The sequence below is a fragment of the Muntiacus reevesi genome, chromosome 2 (genome assembly GCF_963930625.1).
Source record: "Muntiacus reevesi chromosome 2, mMunRee1.1, whole genome shotgun sequence".
In the NCBI taxonomy this organism is placed as follows: Eukaryota; Metazoa; Chordata; class Mammalia; order Artiodactyla; family Cervidae; genus Muntiacus; species Muntiacus reevesi.
This window is the reverse complement of record NC_089250.1, coordinates 108318283-108342746: the sequence shown is the minus strand read 5'-3', so window position 1 is coordinate 108342746 and position 24464 is coordinate 108318283. Positions and strand designations below refer to the sequence as shown.

Genomic DNA, 24464 nt, shown 5'->3' with positions numbered 1-24464 from the left:
GTTTTCTGCCATCATCTCTGCAAATATTTCTTTTTTTTCATTTATTTTTCTTAGTTGGAGGCTAATTACTTTACAATATTGTAGTGGTTTTTGCCATACATTGACATGAATCAGCCTTGGATTTACATGTGTTCCCAATCCTGATCCCCCCTCCCACCTCCCTCCCCATCCCATCCCTCTGGGTCTTCCCAGTGCACCAGCCCTGAGCACTTGTGTCATGCATCCAACCTGGGCTGCTGATCTGTTTCACCCTTGATAGTATACTTGTTTCAATGCTGTTCTCTCAGAACATCCCACCCTCGCCTTCTCCCACAGAGTCTAAAAGTCTGTTCTGTACATGTGTCTCTCTTTCTGTTTTGCATATAGAGTTATTGTTACCATCTTTTAAAATTCCATATATATGCGTTAGTATATTGTATTGGTGTTTATCTTTCTAGTTTACTTCACTCTGTATAATGGGCTCCAGTTACATCCATCTCATTAGAACTGATTCAAATGAATTCTTTTTAATGGCTGAGTAATATTCCATAGTGTATATGTACCATAGCTGCCTTATCCATTCATCTGCTGATGGGCATCTAGGTTGCTTCCATGTCCTGGCTATTATAAACAGTGCTGTGATGAACATTGGGGTGCACGTGTCTCTTTCAGATCTGGTTTCCTCGGTGTGTATGCCCAGGAGTGGGATTGCTGGGTCATGTGGCAGTTCTATTTCCAGTTTTTTAAGGAATCTCCACACTGTTTTCCATAGTGGCTGTACTAGTTTGCATTCCCACCAACAGTGTAAGAGGGTTCCCTTTTCTCCACACCCTCTCCAGCATTTATTGCTTGTAGACTTTTGGATAGCAGCCATCCTGACTGGCATGTAATGGTACCTCATTGTGGTTTTGATTTGCATTTCTCTGATAATGAGTGATGTTGAGCATCTATTCATGTGTTTGTTAGCCATCTGGATGTCTTCTTTGGAGAAATGTCTGTTTAGTTCTTTGGCCCATTTATTGATTGGGTCATTTATTTTTCTGGAACTAAGCTGCAGGAGTTGCTTGTATATTTTTGAGATTAATCCTTTGTCTGTTGATTCTCTGCAAATATTTCTAAAGCCCCATTTTGTCTCTCTTCGTCTGAGACTCCAGCTACATATATGTTGGATTATTTGACCCAAGAGCTTTGGATGTTCTATTTGTTTTTCACTTTTTTTCCACTTGATTTATCAGTTTGGATGACTTGATCTTTTTTTCAGCTGTGTTGAATAACCAATGATTTCATCAAGAGAATTGTCTCTAAATATCATGGGATTCCCCCCCCTAGCATTTCATTTAACTATTTCTGTTTTTATTTATTTAAAAATTGGGAGGAGGATTTAAATAATACTAGTTATTGAAGAAATGAATGAATGAGTAAGCAAAATTCAAGTTAGCCAATCTGCTTAATATTGAGAAATTCTTTTTTAATTGGCCTCAATTTATCTATTTGTTGTAATTTTCATTCTCTACTGAAATTCCCCATTTGTTCATGCATGTTGTTAATTTTTTTTTTTTTAGCTAGTTAGTTTGAAGTCCTTATCTGATAGTTTGAACATCATCTGGCTTATCTCTGAATCCATGCCTATTGAGTGCCTTATCTCCTGACAGTGGATTTTTTAACTGTTTTGTGTATCTAATGGTTTTCTAATGAATGCTGGACATTGTGTGTAGCACAGTATTATTTTTTGATAAATTGTGCCCATGCCTTGCCATGAACATCTCTTTCAGGTTGTCAATCTGATTAGGAGTTGAGCTGAGCTGAGGCTTTGTTATTGCTATAGTTACTTTTGTTATATAGCACAATCTTCAAATTCCTTCAGGAGGAAGAAGCTGTGTCCTTGTGCTTACATGATGTGGGGGCTGGGGTGCCAGAGTTTTCCTGTATTCCTGCTTCCCCCTTGACTTTCATTTGTCCCTGCATTCTTATGCCACAGAGGAGCTCTCTCTTTCTCCCCCTCAGCACACTCTCTCACTCTAGACTCTCTGAGTCTGTGTGGAGATTCTCGGTCCCCTGGTCCAGTCTCAGTCTTAGGCAGGCCCTGTGTGCCTGGGCCTCGGGAGGTGGGACTTTTTCAGTCTCTTGAAAGGCAGCCACCTCAGCCTTTCATGGTTGGTCTTGGACAAGAGTTTCCTGCTCCTCCCTCAGCAATAGTAGACCTCAGCTTGTTATCAGTGAAGGATCCAGGGTCCAAGAGAGTTTCCTGACTCTCCCCCAAGAATAGAGGGCTGTTCTATGGTTTCTCCATCCACAAGGAATCTTTACCTGTGCCCTGGGGAGCAAAGGGTTTCCTGCCAGTTATCCAGGGGCTTAAGGCTTTTGCTTCATAAGATAGAAGATCCTGGGGAAAGAGGTGTGCACCATTCAGTGCAGTTCTGTGCTCTTCTGCCCTGCTCCCAGGCTTTCATTTGAGGACCACTAAGCTTGTGGGAAGAACTAGTAGTACAGTCTCCCCTTGTGCTTGAGGCTCCAAACTGATAACACTGGGACTTCAACAATTTGTTAAAATTTTTGCTGAGTTTTTCCTTAACTCTGCAAAGACCTAAACTTTGTGTCCTGTCACTCCTTGGAACTCAGGTTACTTGATTGTCTTGCAACCTGTGCTCTCTGATATGCTGAAGAACATTTATGATTTTGTAGATTTTCTGATTTTTTTTCTCACTGTAAAGATGGAAGCAGAATTCCTTGCAGTTTTTTACATCCTAAGCAGAAGTACAAGTCACACCTAAGCTGAAAGGCTGGATAATTTGGAAAGTCTTAATAAAGTTGGTGAAGGGAAGAATGAATACTAGGTAGGCAACCCACAGTGTCCATTCCAGGTAAAAATATAATTAATAAGTAAAATTCTAGTAATAGGTTTTGTAAAGGAAAAGTTTGGCTTGCCTTGTTTAAGCAGTAAGTAGGTTAAGAGAGGCTAATAATGCTATGATTATAAACAACTCTAACTTAACATTTTATAGTGTTTATTTTTCACACAAGTTACACATTCAGTGTAACTTTGGGGCTCTGTTCTGTGAACTCAGAGACCTAGATAGGTGAAGATTTCATCTTGATACAGCTTCTGTGGTAACTGCAACAGAGGGAAGGGAACATGATGAAACACATCCTGACTTTGAAATATGTTGCCTTCATTGACCAAAGCAAATTAGTTGGCCACAACTAACTTCAGAGAATGTGAAGAGCAGATCTCTCTGTCTGAGAAGAGAAAAGCCCTAGAACCAGTTGGTGAACAACATGAATGAACACCATGGGGAGGTAACCTTGCCTTCTCAGTCAACAGCAGAGAGATATGAACAGTTAAAATGTGCTTGATTCAAGTTGAGCAGAATTAAATTTAAAGAAACCACAGATTTTAAATTAGAACTGCAGCTGGATAAAAAGTCAGAATTTTAGCCCTTATATCAGTTCCTGTTTTGTTGTGGAAATCTGCCTAATATTGACAAACTGGTTATTAATTAGCAGAGTAAGTGTGTAGCCTATGATGGTCCCTGTCATTTCAAATCCATTAAGATTCAGAATCAAATTCTTCATTTTCTCTACAAATTCAGCTCACTTTCCCAACTTCCTTATTTTGTTTGTTGATACCCACTATTTGGCCAGTTTTCGAAACTAAAGACCATGGCACAGTTTTTATGTAATTCACATGTCTTGCTTTTTGAGGGCAAAATATGAGCAGGTCATATGCCTCTTAATATTAAAATCAGAGGTCTTAATACTCCTATTGTGCTTTTTGAGAGAAGCTCTTTCTTTTTCTCTGAAGTCCTCTTCCTCAGACTATTTCCATGATTTTAAGAATGTTTATCTAGTGTAAAGGGTCAGTCCTAATAACTGCATTCACCTCTAGTAGAGAACATTGGGAAATTTACTCTGACCCTTGAGAAATGTCATAATCTTCAGACATTGTTTCAGTTGTGATCATATATGTAGGTGTGTCAGTTTCTTATCGCTACTATGACAAATTACCACAAATCTGATGGCTTAAACAATACAAATTTATTACCCAATGGTTCTATAGGTTATAACTCTGACAGTGCTCTCATTGGGCTAAAATAAAAAAAAAGTACTGTCAGGGTTGTGTTCCTTTTTGGAGGCTTTAGAGAAGAATCCAATTCTTTTCTACTTTCTAGAGGTAATTCTTTGCTACTTTCCAATTCTTTGCTACTTTCCTACATTCCTTGACACATGGTGCCCCTTCTCTATCTTTAAATAAGCAATATATCAAGTATCTCACTTTGCTTCCATCCTCACATCTTTCTCTGATCAGAGCAAGGAAACGTTCTCAGCCTTAAAGAATTTATTTAATAAGATTGGGCCCAACTGGATAATCTGGGTTAGTCTCCGCATATAAGAGTCCTTAATTTACTTACACCTGCAAAGTTCTTTTGCTGTGTAAATTAACGTATTCAGGGGTTCTAAGGATTAAGATGTGGACTTCTTTGTGGGGCCATTATTCTGCCTGCTACAGTGAGTGTCCCTATTGAGGCCACACGATGGAGGTGGTCTGGCTGCCCTACTGTAGCCACTCTCCTCAGTGCCACAGTGACAGGATGTTAGTGACTGGAATGGTTTCTAGTTTCAGCTGTATTCCAGAATAACTCATCTCTTGACTTTCATGTTCTTACTCAAGATTAAGGAGGAAGTCCCTATCACTCCTTGTTCCAAGGCTCATCCCACCCCCAGTGACATAGAAAACTCTTATGTTTTTACATTGTGTTTTTACTTTGTTCACGGTAAATAATGTTACTGCACTGTTTGAATACTTCAATGCTTTCCCATTATACTTGTTTCAGTACTAAGCAAGCCCCACTGACTGAGCCTTTGCATACCGATCATACCAGTTTCTCCCTTGCTTATTGAGCTACAATCACACTGAATTTCTTTTCGCTTCTCAAATGCGCCAAGCTTTTTCCTGCAACAGGATTCTCACACAACCTGTCCTGTCCTCTTACATGAATAAGAATGAAAAGATTGTTCTTCCTCACATACTTCGGCTGGCTAACTTAGATCTCAGTTTATGTCACTTCTTCAGAGACACTTTCCCTGTGCTATGAATCTAAATTATGTCCTTCCTATTACTGTTTTCCATTATTCTTTTTCATAGCATCTGGTCATTTTCCTTGTTGCTTTTGTTTATTCACTTATTTATTTAAGTGTACTGTTCATTTCCTTAAAAGGACCCCAAGTTCTATGATAGCAGGAAACATATTCCCAGCACTTAGCATTATTTGACTCATATAGGGAAATCTTTATTGGATGAATGAATTCTCACTGCCACAAGTGCAGGTTTTAACTCTATCCAATAAGTTTATAAACTCTTTAAAAGCAGAGACTGTCTTAATTAAAATTTGATCTTCCACAGTGCAGTAGACAGTGTCTTGGACACAATGGTAGGCTTTCCACAAATATTTACTCAGTGAATCTTGGATTACTAATCTAGATGCCACTTTCTTGTAATTCACATAGTATAATATTTCTAAAATATTGCTTCCATCATCTTAACCCCTGCTAAAGAACCTACCCACCAATATCTATTTTATCAAATTTACTTTATTCAGTCTCCTAACTCTCAAGGTTATTTTATTTATTTATTTTCCAGAGAAGGAAAGACTTGCAGCAAGTGAGGAGAGCACATGCTTTTCAAAGCAGTGTCCCCAAATAAGTAGTATCTTATCCTCACAATACATTCAACATTTATTCACTCTATCAAATAATTTCTAATTGTTTCATATGTATGAATGCCTTCAATAACAGGGTCTTGTGTCTTCTGTTATGGCTGACTTTTTTGTTGGGCACACAAGTGCTCAGTGTCCAGAGAAGAAACCATCATTCAAAATGTGAAATAAAAACTTGACTTATTACTTTCTATGTAAGAAAAGCACTATGCTTGTTTGACACATTCCCCCTGCTGATCTTATCTAGGTTTTGTGAAAGATGGAGTCCAGGGATTGGCTGACTTTCAGAGGTTAAAGTGGGTTGACGTCAGCCGTGGAAGCATGATTACTGTGCTGGAGAGACTGTTGACAATTGGCTGAACTTCACAGATGTGTTCATGAGAGTAAAACTGTTGCTGTCTGGTCAACTTTAAAAGTGGGAAGCTATCAATGACTGGCTGATTTTTCAGAAGCTTGTTCACAAGGTTGAGTGGCCATTTATCTATTAACTGAGTTTAAAATCACTTCTGCTCATTAGCTGTTACAATGGTTACACAATAGGCTTTTCCTAAGAATATAGGACTTTAAATATTTTTTAAAATAAATATTCAATTGATGAATTTTTTCAGAAGTAAAAGAAGAGATTTACTGGAGGCTTACGTACATGTGTGCTCAGTTGTGTCTGAATCTTTTGACCTAGGTAGCCCACCAAGCTCCTCAATCCATGAGATTCTCCAGGAAAGAATACTGACATGGGTTGCCATGCCCCCTTCCAGGGGATCTTCCCCACCCAGGGATCGAACCTGCATCTCCCGTGTCTCTGCACTGCAGCCAGATTCTTTACCACTGAGCTACTGGGGAAGCCAATGAAGGTTTACCTCCACTCTAGTGTTTGACCATTCAGAGGGGATCCATGTCTTTTTTAGCCCCCAAAGTATCTGCCTCTTCATATTAACTAAGCAAGGATGACGATGTGGGTGGTCATATGTAGATCTGATATGAAGTGTCCTTTTTGGGCAACCAAATGATATTGATAGGGATAGGTAAGAAGTTTCAGCTGCATAGTTCTGATAATGTCATGTAAATTTTTAGGATTGTTGTCACATTTGGGAAAAACCCAATAAGGTTATTTGTATGACTTAAAAGAGTTCAGGGCACATCAGTTTTCTTTAAACTGATGACATTCTAACCAGTTTGTTATGGATAGCCTCATTAAATTCTGCCAAAAAAAACCCCCCACTTACTTTTATTGGTTAAGCATTGATAAGCACTAAATCTTTAATTAAAAATTTATATATCCCATAATTGGAAGAATTTCTCACAGTGTAGCTTTAGATTGCCAAAGCTTCGACCTAGTTTCTCCTTCACTATTCATCTATTTTTGATGCTGAAACATAGGGCACGTTCAATGGCTGTACGGCGTCTGACCCTGTACCTTTGTTTCACAGTGCTGGGCAGGTCAGAACAATGGGTGGTAGTATTCCTGGCTGCCGCTCCTACACTGGGACAGCTGGAAATAGCTTAACTATACATGGGAGTGACTGTGAATTACAGAAATAAATCCCACTAAACTCAAACCAAATGTATTCTAAATGAAGTTCCCTTCAGTTAAATTATAAAAATGCCTTCTAGCCACTCCAACACTAGACAAAGGGAAGTGTGACAGAGGGAAAGCAGTGAGAAAAGAATTAGCAGTCTAAAAGATTGCAGTTAAAATTTTTACTTTCACAAATGTTACAAAAGCATAAGACTGTGTGAGCATATCGCTAAGTCCCTTCCAGGGTCTTGGAAAGGGCTACTGCAAATGAAGTCCCCCCAAAGCTGAGACTTTCTTAGCTTCACTAAATCTGCCTCAAGGTCTGGAGCCATTTTATTTACAGGGTAAATTGCAGTTTTCAGGGTTTTCTGCTCTATATAGGGCCAGTGGATACCACTGATTATAGCTTTACTTGAGACCAAGATTTAAGGAAAAGATCTTTGCCTTGCCCTTTAGTCAAAGGGCTCCCTGGTTTTTGTTTAGACTAGTGGTTCTCAAACTCTTTGATGTCATAACCACTTCACGCTCCTAAAAAGTATTGAGATCTCCAAAATGCTTTTATGTGGATATCTATCAAAATTGACTGTATCAGCAGTTAAAACAAACATGCAAAATATTTGTTTATTAATTCATTTAAAAACAACAATAATAAAGTGGTTACATGTTAATGGGAGACCTGGGTTGGATCCTTGGGTTGGGAAGATCCCCTGGAGAAGGGAAAGGCTACCCACTCCAGTATTCTGGTCTGGAGAATTCCATGGACTGTATAGTCCACAGGTCGGAAAGAGTTGGACTTCCACTTTCACTACATTATAACAGGGTTTCCAGGTGGCGCTATTGGTAAAGAACCCGCCTGCCAATGCAGGAGACAGGGGTTCAATCCCTGGGTCAGTAAGATCCCCTGGAGAAGGGCATGGCATCCCACTCCAGTATTCTTGCCTGGAGAATCCCATGGACAGAGAAGCCTGGCAGTCCATACAGGTTCAGAGTCAGACATGACTCAAACAACTTAGCACATACATGTTAAAATACTTTTAAACAGAAAATAACTGTTTTCCAGAGCAAAAAGAATTTAGTGAGAAAAGTGGCATTATTTTACATTTCTGCAGATCTTTTTATCTGACCTAATAGGAGATTCTCATTCTTCTGTGTGCACTCTGTTGCAATATCCCAGGACATGTAGTCTCTGGAAAACCCCATTGTACTCTCATTAGCGTGAAAAAGGCAAATAAACTTTTAGTATGAAGTGACTTTTTTCCTGTGAATTCCCTGACCGCACTCTGAGAACCACTGATTAATGGTTCACTATGTTTTTCACTGTATTTCCTTTGGGTTGCCTAATGTTCCCTAAGTACCCTCTCTATGACCATTTCTGTATCTGTTATAATCAACCCCCCCTCCTAGATAAGAGTTAAATTTTAATTATTGCTGTGCCATCATTCATGGAAAACTTTAGAAACAATTTTTAATGACTAACAAGTCTTAGAGAAGTCTTTTTTCCCTTCACTGACAAGGGAAAAAAATATTTCCTTCATTGTCTGCTTCCAGATAGTTAAGACTTCTCTTAGGAATATAATGGCTAAGGGAAATGTTAAACGAAGACCAGACACAAGACTGGGTTCCTTATATGCTACAACACCATCTAATAATTACCAAGTCCTTTCTGTGTGCTAAGCATGTTCTGAGTGCTTTACATACAACATCTCATTTAATCCTCACAACAACGAGGTAGGTACTATGAGGTACCTATTTGTCGTTCTCATTTTGTAAGAAACTGATCTCTCTGTATAGAGAGATCAATGCCCATAGTTTTACGGGACTGAGCCAGAAATTGAACCCAGAAAACCTCCGGAGCGCGCAGTCCGTTATCTGCTGATTAAGTATAAAGATGTGCAATGGAACAAGATACAGATAAAATGAGTGTAGGTGACAGAGGGAGCCTCAGGGCCAAGACAGCAAGACAGAATATACTGTTATTTTCCACCCGATACTTATTCTTTTCTGCTTTATTTTCTACGCTTCCATGTTCCTCTTCTCACATTTAAGACATTTTCTCGCTGGCGGTTTCGTCGCTCAGGCCTGATTGAGGGGCTGATCCCAAAATTCAGGCTCTAAACAACCTGTTGAAAGAAGCAGCGCAAATCCCAGGTAACCATGGAGACGGTGGCGTGGTGAGAGCCCCGCGCAGGCGCGTTACATCCCAGGCCCGCCCTCCGGTCCCTCCTCTCTGCCTCAGACTCCACCGGCTGGTGAGGAGTCCCGGGCGTGGGCCGTGGGCCACGGGTAGGGGCGGAGAGGGCCCGGGCTGGACGCCTGCGCAGACGCCGGGCCGCTGGTGTGATCGAGCTCACGTAGCGAGGGTTGCAGTCGCCTCCTCCTCAGCGCAGCCGTCGCAGTCTGGAGGTTATAAAAGGGCTAACTGGCTCCCTCTGCTGCCGAGTCGCGCCGCCAGCGGGCTGAGGGAAAGGAGTAGGTAGCCGGCCGGGTGCAGGCGACCGGGTACTGAAGAAGGCGCAGCTCTCGCGTGCCATTTCCCAGGTGAGACGTTCCCCCGACCTTGGGGACTGAGGCTGCAGTCCTTGGGCAGCCGTGACCCTTCTCGAATGGCTCTGCTGGTCTGGTCCCTGCCCCCTCTCGTGGTATGGCTCGGGGGCGGGGGGGGGGGGTGCTCCCCAGTTTACTACTGTCGCCTCAGTTCCTTCTCCTTTGGAGACTCGCCCTGAGCCCCGTTTCCCCTGGGAGCCCCAGAGGCCCTTTAGCAGTCCTCCTTGCTCCTCTTGCCACCTCCTCGCTGGTTGGCGCCCCCGATCGTTGGGGCTGCGGCAGCCTCAGCCTCCGCCCCGGGGACCAGGACTTTCTTGAATATTCCTTCCTGGGGAGGAATCACCCTGTTGAGTTTTCCAAGCGCCTCGCCTACGTGAGTCCCTCCCGTCAAAACTGAGGGGTATGCAAGGGTTTTCGGCCTCCACAGCCGCAGATGGTTATCATGTGGCAATAGAGAGCGGTTTTTAAAGCTTAGACCTGACGCTGAAGCGCTCGAGCATTTTTATTCTGCCGGAGTCGTGGGGTCTGGGAAGCGGACCTACCCGGGAAAGTTCAGGTTTAACTCATCTGTTGCGCGCCGCGGGCTGATTGAGCAGCTGGAGGTAGCCCCGGGCGGCGAGTTTCGGGCAGCTAGGTTGAGGAAGTCGGCTGTCAGATCGTCCAGTGAACTGGGAAGCTAGTCTTCTTCCTTCCTTCTTCTGCCCCCAAAATTTTTTAAAGGCACATGAGCTTTTCCCCTCCCCCCCTCTTTCTCTCAGCCTAGTTTGCAGCTTTTAAAAGTCCACATCAGTAAATCAAATTCTGTGGCTCTGTGAGAAGTTTGAGTTGAGTTACATGGATGGCCCGCAGCTGCATGTTTTTAAGGGGTGGGGGGAATGGTTTCATAAGACCATTTCTCCTAAATAATCGAGTGTATTAAATGCAGTCAGGTCGTAGACGCTAATAACTTAGGCGTTCCGAATAGAATGGACAGGACTTGGAATTTTGCACTGTTTGCTTTAAGAAAGGGATGAAGCAGAAGCTGGATCTCCTTTTAGGAAATTGATCTGAAAGGCCAAAGAGGCTTGCCAGTTTCAACTTAACTGTTTCTGGTTTCTCTTGAGAGCTGTGGCTCTTGGACTTTCCCTTGGAATGCACTCTGAAGGAATGGAATAGCCACTACTGAGCGGGGGAAGGGAAAAGACGTGGCAGCGGTGTTCTTTCATCAACTTTTGCCTCCTTTTTTTTTTAAAATAGGTTCTGGCAAGAAACGTATTTCCCCTTTTAGATTTATATGTAGCTTATGAATGAGGCTAGTCTTTTCCTAAAAATAATCTGATGAAATATTCAAGTCTTCATAGCGGGAATACTGAAATTTAATTTATGAAACACTTAAAAGGGATTTTTTTTCTGATCAAATATCTATGGAAAAAATGGATATGATAAGCAAGAAATATTTAAGAAGCTGAAAGTGAACAACCTTGAATAAGGGTTTTTCTCTTGATTTAAAATTTAAGTAGACATTCAGTGATTTTTTTTTTTAACTTTGACTTTTAGCCTGTGAATGTAATTCCTAATCTTAATGATGAACTTCATATTTTACCTTCCCCCCCGCCATGGGAAGCGTAAGTTTTATTACTTACCTTAAAACGTTTTTATTTATTTATTTGTGGCTGTGCTGGCTCTCCCTTTCTGCCCATGGGCTTTCTTTTTTTTTTTTTTTAATGGGCTTTCTTTAGTTGTGGTGAGCAGGGACTACTCTAGTTGTCAGTACACAGGCTTTTTATAGCGGTGGCTTCTCTTGTAGAGCCCAGGGCTCAGCGGGGGTTTGAGTAGTTTGGCACATGGGCTTAGTGACTCCTCCACATGTGAGATCTTTCCAGACCAGGGATCAAATCCGCGTCCCCTGCGTTGGTAATTAGATTCTCAACTACTGGACCACCAGGGAAGTCCTGTTACTTAGCTTTGAAAGTCCTGTCAGTTTTGGTTTTAGTACATTATGCCTTAAGTCCTGTCAGTATTTTAGATGGCTGATGGCAAATGATTCTTATAGATTTAACATAGTTACTAAGAAAAGGACTACTTTGTGTCTTTAGGTGAAGAATGCTATTTCCTTTGACAATGAGTTTTATCTTGAAGTACTGAAAATCAAGGATTTTGATAAGCGGATAATTATATTTGCCATTTTGGTAATTAAAATAGTGAAAAAAATGAAAGTGTACTTTTAATTATTGCAGAAAAAATTAGTGTAAAATACTAATAAAAAAAAAAATCTGTGTATACCAGAGTAGTGCAGGTTGTTGCAGGTGAATCTTGGCTTTTTGGTAAGGAGATGTTAACCTTTTCTATTACCTCAGAGTGGGTTGTATTCTGACAAGCAGTATCTTTCATAGGACCAATAGGTTTGAGCTCCTGCTTTTATTTCATGGATGCAGCCTAAAGCTTGTGAGCCTTCACTTTTGTGAACGGAATGCCCTATTTTACTTAGCAGTTATCAACTGGGAGAAATATAATTACATCACTTAGATTTGAAAAGTGTCCCTGTGGGATTCTCATAGTAGTAATTCTCAACCTATTTTGTGGTCGTGAAGTCCATTGGAAATCTGATAGAAGGTGTGGACTCTGGGTCTGAAAATGCAAGTACACATATCATTGTGGAATTTTAGTTACCATTTACAGAAATTCTCTCCCTCCGTAAGTGCATCTGTAAATTCTAAAAACCCTAACCCTGTTAAGAACTAAAAAGTAAAAAGAGATACGGAATAAAGGCATCTCGGTATCTTGAGACAGGATTTCTTGAATATTTTTGAAAACAGATCTAGGCTTTTATGTTTGACTGGCCTTGACTGTATAGATTACTCTAATAAACTTTGGCTAAAAGAGTTTTTAGGGCTTCCTGGATGGCTCAACGGTAAAGAATCCGACTGCAGTGCAGAAGACAGGGGTTCATTTCCTGGGTTGGGAATGATACCCTGGAGGAGGAAATGGCAACCCGCTCCAGTATTCTGGCCTGAGAAATTCCCTGGACAGAGGAGCTGGTGGGCTACAGTCCGAAGGGTCACGAAAAGTCTGACATGACTGAACAACTGGGCAGAGAAGAGTTTTAGCAAAGTGAATAAGTTGGTTGGAGAATTGTTGAATTGCTTAATTGCCTAGATAATTATACATCATGTCAGCCCCCCTCACCCCCTTAAATATTATAACATATCTTTGGTTCTGCTCTAAAAGTGGAAAATGCTTGAAGGTAAAGAAAAGTGAATTGCATAGACCTTTGGCATTACACTTTATTGCTCTTCTTACAGTGAGATCTTGAATCTTTTAAAAAATATTTATGTATTTGACTGCACCAGGTCTTCATGGTGCCATGCAAACTCTTAGTTGTGGTATGTGGGATCTAGTTCCCTGACCACAGATGGAACTGGAGCTTGGAGTCTTAGCCACTGGACCACCAGGGAGGTCCTAAGATCTTGATTCTTACAGTTACATTATAAGGTGCGAGTGTGTGTGTGTATAGTAAATGAATATATGAGACAAGTCAAATAAAGTGCGTATGTGGTTTTGTGAAAGCTTCATTAGTTAAAGCTTCGTTTATGTTTCTACTCAATAAAATTTATTTGAATAAATTAAAGCTATGCTCTCATTAGTTTTTTATAGCCAAATAATTGTGCTTCAGTAAAAACTAATGAAACTCAAAAGATTTCATTAGGTTTATTCCAATGGTTTTGAACTTGATATAATTAAAAACATTCCTTTTCCTGATGTTGTTTGAATGATCAGTGTGACTATTAGTACATTTGGTTGTGCACTGACAAAAGCAATAAAGTTTAGAGATTCATGGTTCTTATATCGTTGTCATCAGTAAATGAGTACTCGCCTGGACTTCTTAAACTTTCTGCTTAGTGTGTTATATAAATGTCCATGTTTAGTGTCCATGTTTTGGTTTGCATATTTTTCATTTATATAGTGATATTATATGAAGTTAATATACTCAGTCTTTTTTTCTTGTTGGGCACTTGAGTTATTTCTTCATTGTAAATATTGTGAAGAGAAGCCTGAAATTTAGTGGTTTATTTTATTTTATCTACCTGTTTAGCAAAACCTTAACTAGTTTTCTTTCTACCTGTACTTTTTTTTATTTTGGAAAAGAAACACATGACAGTAAAAATTCTTATACCAGTAATTTTTTCTTCCTACTAAGAATTTTCTAGGGGATTGAATTGGTTTTTTTAATCAGACTAAAGATTTTTAATCAATCTGATAGCAACTAAAGGACTTTCAGTTCAGTCACTCAGTCATGTCCGACTGAGACCCCTCATATAGTATTTATTTCTTGTGGTGGGGGGAGGATGTCTGGCTTCTTAAACTCAGTATTAGTGCTTTGAAATTCATCCATATTGTTATGTGTTCATGTCTTTTTATTGTTGGGTAATGTTATATTGTATGGATATACTGCAAAACTTTTTGTCCATGTTCTAATTGACAGCCATTTGGGTGGTTTTCAGCTTTTAACTATTATAAATAAAGCTACTGTGAGCATTCACATATAAGTCTTTAGAGGAATATATACTTTCTTTTCTCTTGCATAAATGTCTAAGAGTGGAATAGCTGCATATGTGATAGGGAAATATTTTTTCCCAGATTGTGGCTTGTTTTAATTCTTTTAACAGCATGTTTCAAAGGGCAGCAACTGGCTCTAATCATGGACAGAGTGTCTGTGCAGAAAATCTTTTTCTGTTCAGAAAAATTTTAAAAAATGTCTCTATATCTAATAAGTGAATTCTGCAAGGTTAAAAGATAGAAAGTCAATATATAACAATCAGTTGTATTTCTATATAATAGCAAAGGACAACTGGAAAGAAAAATTTTAAAGTACCATCTCAATAGCACCAGAACTTATAAAATATTTAATATTAGCTTTACAAGACGTGCAAGATTTGTATAATGAAAATTACAAGATACTAATGGAAGAAACCAAAGAAGACCTACATAAGTAGAGAGAGACACCATATTCATGTATTGGAAGAGTTAATATTGTTAAGGTAACCGTTTGTCCTGAGCTCATCTACAGAGTCAGTGCAATTCCAGCCAGATCTCAGGAGGAGAGGATTTCTTATAGAAAGAAATAAGCTGATTCTAAAATTGATATGGGAAAACAAAGGAATTAGAAGAAGGTAAAACAATTTTGAAAAAGACAAAAAAGTTGAAAAACTTGTGATTTCAACTTACTATATTACTGCAAATACTCAAGAGTAAAGATAGAGAAAAGACAAACTTACAGATCAATGGAACAAAATAGAGAATTCAGACATGCAAAATGGTCAGTTTGTTTTGATGAGGGTATTAAGGCAATCAAGTAGAGAAAAGATAATCTGGAATTGTTGGATGTTCATATATAAAAAACTCTGTCTTATTTGGGCATCTAATATCCTCTGTTGGACACTGGGCAGCCCCTTGCTCAGGAATTCGTATAAATGTTGGAACAGATGACAGAAAGGCGCCAATGGATATGAAATAGGAAATAAGGTTTACTCACAGAGTCAACTGCAAAAGGATTCCTTAAGGAGAGGTCTTAGGTTTAGTCCAGACTGAAGCCAAAATGAAGGAGGGTGGTTGAGTTTAATTTTCATTGTGACTAGGAGTGTGATAGTTCCCATGTGTGGGATTTTCATGGTTTTAGCTTCCCATTGATAGTGGAGAGAATGGACAGGCTTTCCTACTAACTTATCCAGATGTGGGGCAAAGGGAGAGGGAAGTGGGCTTTAAGGCAGTTAACCTCCAAACATCAAAATAGAAAATTTTTCTTTATTATAGCCTCAGCGCAAAAATTCCCCACTTTTGCCAGTCTATGCAAAAACTGGTTCAAAATGGTCCATAGATCTCAAAATAAGACCTAAAGCTAGAAAATAACTTGAAGAAAATGTAAGACAATCTTTTGGACCTTAGATTGAGCAAAGTTTTTTTTTTTTTTAATCAGCAAAAAGTTAAACACCAAAAGCATGATCCATAAATGAATAAATCAGTACTATGTTCAACTTCATCAAAATTAAGAACTTATGCTGTCTGAAAGAGTGTTATGAGAGTGAAAAGAGAAGTCCCAGACTGGGAGTTAATGTTCTCTTATCACATATCTGACAAAAAAACTTGTATCCAGAATTTGGATACAAAAAACTTGTATCTACAGAACTCACAAAATTCAATAGTAAGTGAACAACCTAATTAAAAATTTGACAAAGGATTTAAGTAGAAACTTTACCAAAAAAGGAATATGGATAGCAAGTAAATATACCAAAAGATATTAAACATCATTGATAATTGAAGAGTTTTAAGTTAAAACCACAATGAGAAACCAGTAGTGAGAAAGTTAAGACATTAAGAAAAATGAAGGAAGAAAGGAAAAAAAAAAAAAAAAAAACCAAATGCTGATGAGACCATGGAGCAGTTGGAGCTTTCATTTGTTGACACGGGCAATGAAAATAGCATAGCGACCTTAGCTTTTGGCAGTTTTTTATGAAGGTAAACATATATATGGTTGAACTTCTCTGATGGCTTAACTGGTGAAAAATCTGCCTGCAATGCTGGAAACTGGGTTTGATCTCTGGGTTAGGAAGATCCCCTGGAGAAGGGAATGGCAGCCCACTCCAGTATTCTTGCCTGCAAAATCCCATGGACAGAGGAACCTGTCGGGCTACAGTCCATGGGATCACAAAAGAGTTGGCCATGACTTAGCGACTAAACCACTAAACCACCACCACTATATATGCTTACCGTAGAACCTAGCATTCCTACTCCCAGATTTACCTAGTGAAATCAGAGTTTATGTCGATTTTTTAAAATAATTTTATTCATTGATTTTATTTTTGGCTGTGCTGGGTCTTTGCTTTGGGCAGGCTTACTCTGGTTGCTGTGAGCAGGGGCTACCTCTAGTTGCAGTGTGTAGTTTTCTTATTGCCGTGGCTTCTCTTGTTGCTTAGTTACTCTGCAGCAGGTTTGATCTTGGACTAGGGATCAGACCTCCACCCCCTACACTGGCAGGCAGATTCTTATCCACTGTACCACCAAGGAAGTTCTTGATTTCTTTTTTTAAAAACAGCTTTATTGAGATATAATACACATACCACATAATTTACCTCTTCAAGTGTACAATTCATGAATTTTAATACACCTACAGAGTTGTGTAACCATTATGACAATCAATTTTAATCCTTTTTTAAATAAATCACTCCAAAAAGAAACCCCAGATCTATTAGCAGTTACTCTCCTCTCCCTCCCCCAGCTCTAGGCAATCACTAATATGCTTTTTATGTCTGTAGATTTTTTTCATGTAACATAATGTTTTCGAGGTTTATTTGTGTTGTAGCATGTATCAGTACTTCATTTCCTTCTATGGGCAAATAAGATTCCATTGTATGGTTATATCAAATTTTGTTTATTCAGTCATCATTTGGACATTTGGGTTGTTTCCACCTTTTTGCAATTACTAACAAAGCTGCTATGAACATTTCTGTACAAATATTTCTGTGGATATGTGCTTTCATTTGGTTTGGGTATAGACCTAGTAGTGGAATTGTTGGGTCATATGGTAACTCCACGTTTAACTTTTTTAGGAACTGAAAAACTGTTTCACAAGGTAGCCACACCATTTTACATTCCTATCAGCAATTTATGAGTATTCCAGTTCCAGTTTCTTCATATCCTTGTCAATACTTACTCTTTTTATTACTGTAGCTATCTTAGGGGCTGTGAAGTGGTATCTCATAGTGGTATTTCATTTACATTTCCATAATGACGTAACAGAACCTTGTGTGCACCAGGACCCGGGAGAAAGGAGCAGTGACCCCACAAGAGACTGACCCAGACTTGCCCAGAGTGTCCAGGAGTCTCCAGACAAGGCATGGGTCAATGGTGACCTGCTACAGGGTTGGGTGCCCTGAGTGTAGCAGTACATGCATGGGATCTTTTGAGGGAGGTCGCCATTATCTTCATTACCTCCACCATAGTTTGGCCCCAGGTAAATACCAGGAAGGGAACACAGTTCTACCCATCAACAGAAAATCGTTAAAAAGATTTACTGAGCATAACCCTGCACATCAGAACAAGACCCAGTTTCCCCCTCAGTCAGTCTCTCCCATCAGGAAACTTCCATAAGCCTCTTATCCTTCTCCATCAGAGGGCAGACAGATTGAAAACCACAATCATAGAAAACTAACCAATCTGATCACATGGATTACAGCCTTGTCTAACTCAATGAAACTATAAGCCATACTGTGTAGGGCCACCCAAGACAGACGGGTCATGGTGGAGAGTTCTGACAAAATGTGGTCCACCGGAGAAGGGAATGGCAAACCACTTCAGTATTCTTGCTTTGAGAACCCCATGAACAGTATGAAAAGGCAAAAAGATAGGACACTGAAAGGTGAACTCCCCAGGTCGGTAAGTGTCCAATATGCTACTGGATATCAGTAGAGATATAACTCCAGAAAGAGTGAAGAGACGGAGCCAAAGCAAAAACAACACCCAGTTGTGGATGTGACTGGTGATAGAAGCAAAGTCCAATTCTATAAAGAGCAATATTGTATAGGAACCTGGAATGTTAGGTCCATGAATCAAGGCAAATTGGAAGTGGTCAAACAGGAGATGGCAAGAGTGAATGTCAGCATTTTAGGAATTAGCAAACTTAAATGGACCAGAATGGGTGAATTTAACTCAGATGACCATTATATTGACTACTATGGGCAAGAATCCTTTAGAAGAAATGGAGTAGCCATCATAGTCAACAAAAGAGTCCAAAATGCAGTACTTGGGTGCAATCTCAAAAATGACAGAATGATCTCTGTTCATTTCCAAGGCAAGTCATTCAGTATCACAGTAATCCAAGTCTATTCCCCGACCAGTAATGCTGAAGAAGCTGAAGTTGAATGGCTCTATGAAGACCTACAAGACCTTCTAGGATAACACCCTCAAAAGATGTCCTTTTCATTGCTGGGGACTGGAATGCAAAAGTAGAAAGTCAAGAGATACCTGGAGTAACAGGGAAATTAGGCTTTGGAGTACAGAATGAAGCAGGGCAAAGGCTAATAGAGTTTTTCTAAAAGAATGCACTGGTCGTAGCAAATACCCTCTTCTAACATCACAAGAGAAGACGTTACACATGGACACCACCAGATGGCCAACACTGAAATCAGATTGATTATATTCTTTGCAGCCAAAGATGGAGAAGCTCTATACAGTCAGCAAAAACAAGACAAGGAGCTGACTGTGTCTCAGATCATGAACTCCTTATTGCCAAATTCAGACTTAAAGTGAAGAAAGTAGGGAAAACCACTAGACCATTCAGGTATGACCAAAATCAAAACCTTTATGATTATACAGTGGAAGTGAGAAATAGATTCAAGGGATTAGATCTGATAGACAAGTGTGCCTGAAGAACTATGGACGGAGGTTCATGACATTGTACAGGAGACAGGGAGCAAGACCATCCCCAAGAAAAAGAAATGCAAAAAAACTAAATGGCTGTCTGAGGAGGCCTTACAAATAGCTGTGAGAAGAGGAGCGAAAAGCAAAGGAGAAAAGGAAAGATATACCTATTTGAATGTAGAGTTCCAAAGAATAGCAAGGAGAGATAAGAAAGCCTTCCTCAGTGATCAATGCAGAGAAATAGAAGAAAACAATAGAATGGGAAAGACTAGAGATCTCTGTAAGAAAATTAGAGATACCAAGGGAATATTTCATGCAAAGATGGGTTCGATAAAGGACAGAAATGGTATGGACCTAACAGAAGCAGAAAATATTGAGAAGAGGTGGCAAGAATACACAGAAGAACTATACAAAAAAGATCTTCACGACCCAGATAATCATGATGATGTGATCACTCACCTAGAGCCAGACATCCTGGAATGCAAAGTCAAGTGGGCCTTGTAAGCATCACTATGAACAAAGCTAGTGGAGGTGATGGAATTCCATTTGGGTTATTTCCAGTCCTAAAAGATGATGTTGTGAAAGTGCTGCCCTCAATATGCCAGCAAATTTGGAGAACTCAGCAGTGGCCACAGGACTAGAAAAGTTCAGTTTTCATTCCAATCCCAAAGAAAGACAGTGCCAAAGAATACTGAAACTACTGCACAATTGCACTCATCTCACATGCTAGTAAAGTGATACTCAAAATTCTCCAAGCCAGGCTTCAACAGTATGTGAACCATGACCTTCTAGATATTCAAACTGGATTTAGAACAGGCAGAGGACCCAGAAATCAAGTTGCCAACTTCTGTTGGATCATCAAAAAAGCAAGAGAATTACAGAAAAACATCTATTTCTGCTTTATTGACTATGCCAAAGCCTTTGACTGTGTGGATCACAACAAACTGGAAAATTCTGAAAGAGATGGGAATACCAGACCCACTGACCTGCCTCCTTAGAAATCTGTATGAAGATCAGGAAGCTACAGTTAGAACTGGACATTGAACGACAGACTGGTTCCAAATCGGGAAAGGAGTGTGTAATGGCTGTATATTGTCACCCTGCTTATTTAACTTAATGCAGAGTACATCATGAGAAACGCTGTGCTGGAGGAAGCACAAGCTGGAATCAAGATTGCTGGGAGAAATATCATTAACCTTAGATATGCAGATGATACCACCCTTATGGCAGAAAGTGAAGAAGAACTAAAGAGCCTCTTGATGAAAGTGAAAGAGGAGAGTGAAAAAGTTGGCTTAAATCTCAGCATTCAGAAAACTAATCATGCCATCTGGCTCCATCACTTCATGACAAATAGATGGGGAAACAGTGACAGACTTTGATTTTTTGGGACTGCAAAATCACTGCAGATCGTGATTGCAGCCATGAAATTAAACGACGCTTACTCCTTGGAAGGAAAGTTATGACCAACCTAGACAGCATAAAAAAAGACAGACCTTATTTTGCCAACAAAGATCTGTCTAGGCAAGGCTATATGATTTTTCCAGTAGTTATGTATGGATGTGAGAGTTGAACTATAGAGACAGTTGAGTGCCGAAGAATTGATGCTTTTGAACTATGGTGTTGGAGAAGACTCTTGAGAATCCCTTGGACTGCAAGGAGATTCAGCCAGTTCATCCTAAAGGAGATAATTCCTGGGTGTTCATTGGAAGGACTGATGCTGAAGCTGAAACTCCAGTACTTTGGCCACCTCATGCGAAGAGTTGACTCATTGGAAAAGACCCTGATGCTGGGAGGGATTGGGGGCAGGAGGAGAAGGGGATGACAGAGGATGAGATAGCTGGATGGCATCACCGTCTCAATGGGCATGAGTTTGAGTAAACTCCGAGAGTTTGTGATGGATAGGGAGGCCTGGTTTGCTGTGACTCATGGGGTCGCAAAGAGTCGGATACGACTGAGCGACTGAACTGAACTGATTCATTGGAAGGACTGATGTTGAAGCTGAAACTCCATTACTTTGGCCACCTGATGCGAAGAACTGAATCATCTGAAAAGACCCTGATGCTGGGAAAGATTGAAGGCAGGAGGAGAAGGGGACAACAGAGGATGAAATGTTTGGATGGCATCACCGACTTGATGGACGTGAGTTTGAGTAAACTCCGGGAGTTGGTGATGGTCAGGGAGGCCTGGCGTGCTGCAGTCCATAGGGTCACAAAGAGTCGGACATGACTAAGCCACTGAATGACTATTGATGTTGAGTTTTTTCAGGTATTTATTGGCCATTTGTAGCTTCTTTGGAGAAATGTCTTTTCAAATCCTTTTCTAACTTAAAAAGTGGATTATTTGTAATTATTCAGTTCCAAGAGTTCTGTATACTAGGTATTAAACTTTTGTTAGAGATATGATTTACAATTTTTTTTTAACCATTCTTTTGGTTGTCTTTTCACTTTCCTGAAGGATCAAAGTTTTAAATTTTGATGAAGTCCAATTTAATTTTTTCGTTGGCTTCTTGTGTTTTTTATGTGTCATATCTAATAAATTATTGTCTAGATATTAATGTTTAAGTGCTTAATCAAAGTTATGAAGATTTACACCTCTATATATAGGTTTATAGTTTTAAAGATAATCTTGGATACATTTTGAGTTAATTTTAGGGTCAATATAAAGTTTTCTTAAGTTTATTTCCAGGTAATTAACATATTGCTTGCTGTTGCTTCTGGTGATTGATTCTTGTTTGTATGGAAAGGTCCTTTTCTAAAGGGAATGCTGCTGTTTTGTAAATGGTAATTTTTCAAGTAGTATAGCTTGCTTTAAAAAAAAAAATCAAGACCACCCAGAGGGATAGGGTGGGAGGGATTTGAGAGGGGGGTTCAGGATGGGGGGGACACATGTGCACCCATGACTGATTTGTGTCACTGTATGGCAAAAATCACAATATTGTAAAGTAATTATCCTCCAATTAAAATAAATTAATTAAAAAAATCAATCTTTAAGGAAGTTTCATTGAAAGCACTTCTTTTGGAATAGTTTGCTTTGCCACATGTTCCTTGTTGTTTTACTGGCTGTGCCGTGTCTGACTCTTTTGCAAACCATGGACTATAGCCCGCCAGTGTCACTTGTCCATGGGATTTCCTAGGCAAGAGTACTGGAGTGGATTGCCATTTCCTCCTCCAGCGGATCTTTCCCACCCTGGGATAAAATGCCAGTCTCCAGCATTGGCAGGTGGATTCTTTACCACTGAGCTACCTGGGAAACCCACATATTCCTTGCTTAAGTTTAATAAATCTAAAATGTGTATTGTACAAGATTTTATTTTCCACTTGTATCCTAAGTGTGGCAAAGACACTGATAAGTTGCCTTATCAAGATTTTTTCTGTAAATCAGATATACATATAATTTATTTTTGAACAGAAGGGATTGATGGTGGTATTATGCCCCAGTAGAGGTATGGAGTTGCTCATTTGAATTTTACTAACCCTGTGATTTGATTTGATCATTCACTTCAGTGCTACTTTGACTTCATTTTTTAGCTTGCATATTTATTTATAGAAATACAAATTTTCTGTTAAAAATGTTTATTAAAATGCAGAAATGAGTAAAGAGAATTGACTGTGATTCCCTCAGACAATTGTTAACATTTTTTTAATTCTTTTAATTACTGTATAAAGTTTTAAGCTTTTTACATGTATATCCAAGTATATTCTTTAAACTTAGAAATTAGGCTTTAAACTTTCTCATGTTTATATTTAACACTCTCTAAACTAGAAAACAAAACTAAATTATAAAGCCTGTGTATCTGTTTGCTAGTAGATTGGGCTTCTTGGTCCTTTTCACTGCCTTAGCCCAGGATTGAGGTTGCCTGGGCTCCCCACAATTCTCCAAGTCACCTCTTTTTCCATGTCCTTTGAGATGCTCTTGGCAACAAATCCAGTTATTCTTGTGCTCTTGCCCCACATCTAAAAGTAACATTTCTTAAATGTCTTATAGGTGTCAGGCATTGTCCAAGGCACTTTCATCTGAAGTACTGCTGATTTTTTATTATTAGCTGGTGGTTAAGTTTGGCCTCATATTAGATACCTTACCTTTTTGCTTATTTCACTTCCTTTTAAAGGGACCACCAAATAAAAGTCAACATTACTGATGAAATTTTACTAAATTGCAGGACTCCTAGTCTTATGGTAATTTTTGTTTTTTTCCTGTTCTGAGAAAAAGAATCCTGATACTTTATCCTGTATTGGGAAACGTACGCATTGCTAACTAAAGTGTTTGAAATAATTGAGAGGTATATTGTACAATTTAAAATACACAGTTTAAAAATCAGTGAAGAATGGCACCATTTTAATTATAAATAAGATTTGTTTCTTTCTCAAACTTTCCCCTCAGCCTACATTTATTATTAAAATGTTTCTGGTTTAGGGGAACTTGAATTTCCTAGTTGAAATAGAAACTTTAAATATTGAGCTTAACTTCAATTGTGAATCCAGTTTAAATATTTTTAAAAAATGGATTAAAATCGTATTTATTCTTAAATTTTGTATCTCACATATATTCATTGAATTTATAAAATTAAGAAAAACATTTAAAAGATCATTGAAAAATATTGCTTTTTGGTGATAGAGAATAGACAGGAGTAAATATATGAGAATTATTTACCTTTTTTAGTTTGCCTTAAAGAAACAGGGTTGATGAGTGAAAGAGTGTGTGTGTGTGTGTGTGTATTTTAGATCTGATGTCAGATCTTATTTGTCACTCTTGGAACATCTCATTTTTGACTGGACTCAGAAGTTCTCAGGACAGCCTCCATCTCTTGGTAATCTGTTATTGCCATTTTTTTTTACTTCCTTCATTCTCTTGGCCAAAAATTTAGCATATTCTGCAGCCTCTTCCTTATTTTTCTTAGTACACTGTTTCTTCAGAGCAATAGGCCAGCATTTTTGCGTTGCAGAATATGTGGAGTAACATGATGCTGAATCTTGGGCGCTTTGGTAGTGGGTTTCTTACCTTCTTTGTTTAAGGGCTTTCTCACAATATATTGGTGGACATCTTCTTTAGAGAGGAGAGAAAGTATATTAATTAGGACTCTGAGTTAAACAGAAATCTTAACTCATACTAGTCCATAATGGAATTTAAGAATTATGGTGATAGGAAGTTGTCTTAGTTGTCTTAAAGAACATTACAGCATACTAACACATATATATGGAATTTAGAAAGATGGTAATGATAACCCTATATGCAAAACAGAAAAAGAGACACAGATGTACCGAACAGACTTTTGGACTCTGTGGGAGAAGGCGAGGGTGGGATGTTTCGAGAGAACAGCA

The 24464-nt window shown here is 39.1% G+C and overlaps 1 protein-coding gene across 2 annotated transcripts in view; it reads left to right on the top strand.

Annotated features, from left to right (window-relative positions):
* The first annotated feature begins 9572 nt into the window (after nt 1-9572).
* Nucleotides 9573-24464, top strand: part of P4HA1 (prolyl 4-hydroxylase subunit alpha 1) — a 95106-nt gene continuing 80214 nt past the window's right edge. Inside the window, exon 1 of one of the 2 annotated variants that reach the window (XM_065922557.1) lies at nt 9573-9747. The gene's annotated coding sequence lies outside the window, so the exon portion shown is untranslated. The remainder of the gene's footprint in view (nt 9748-24464) is intronic. The other variant, XM_065922556.1, reaches the window with a different exon arrangement.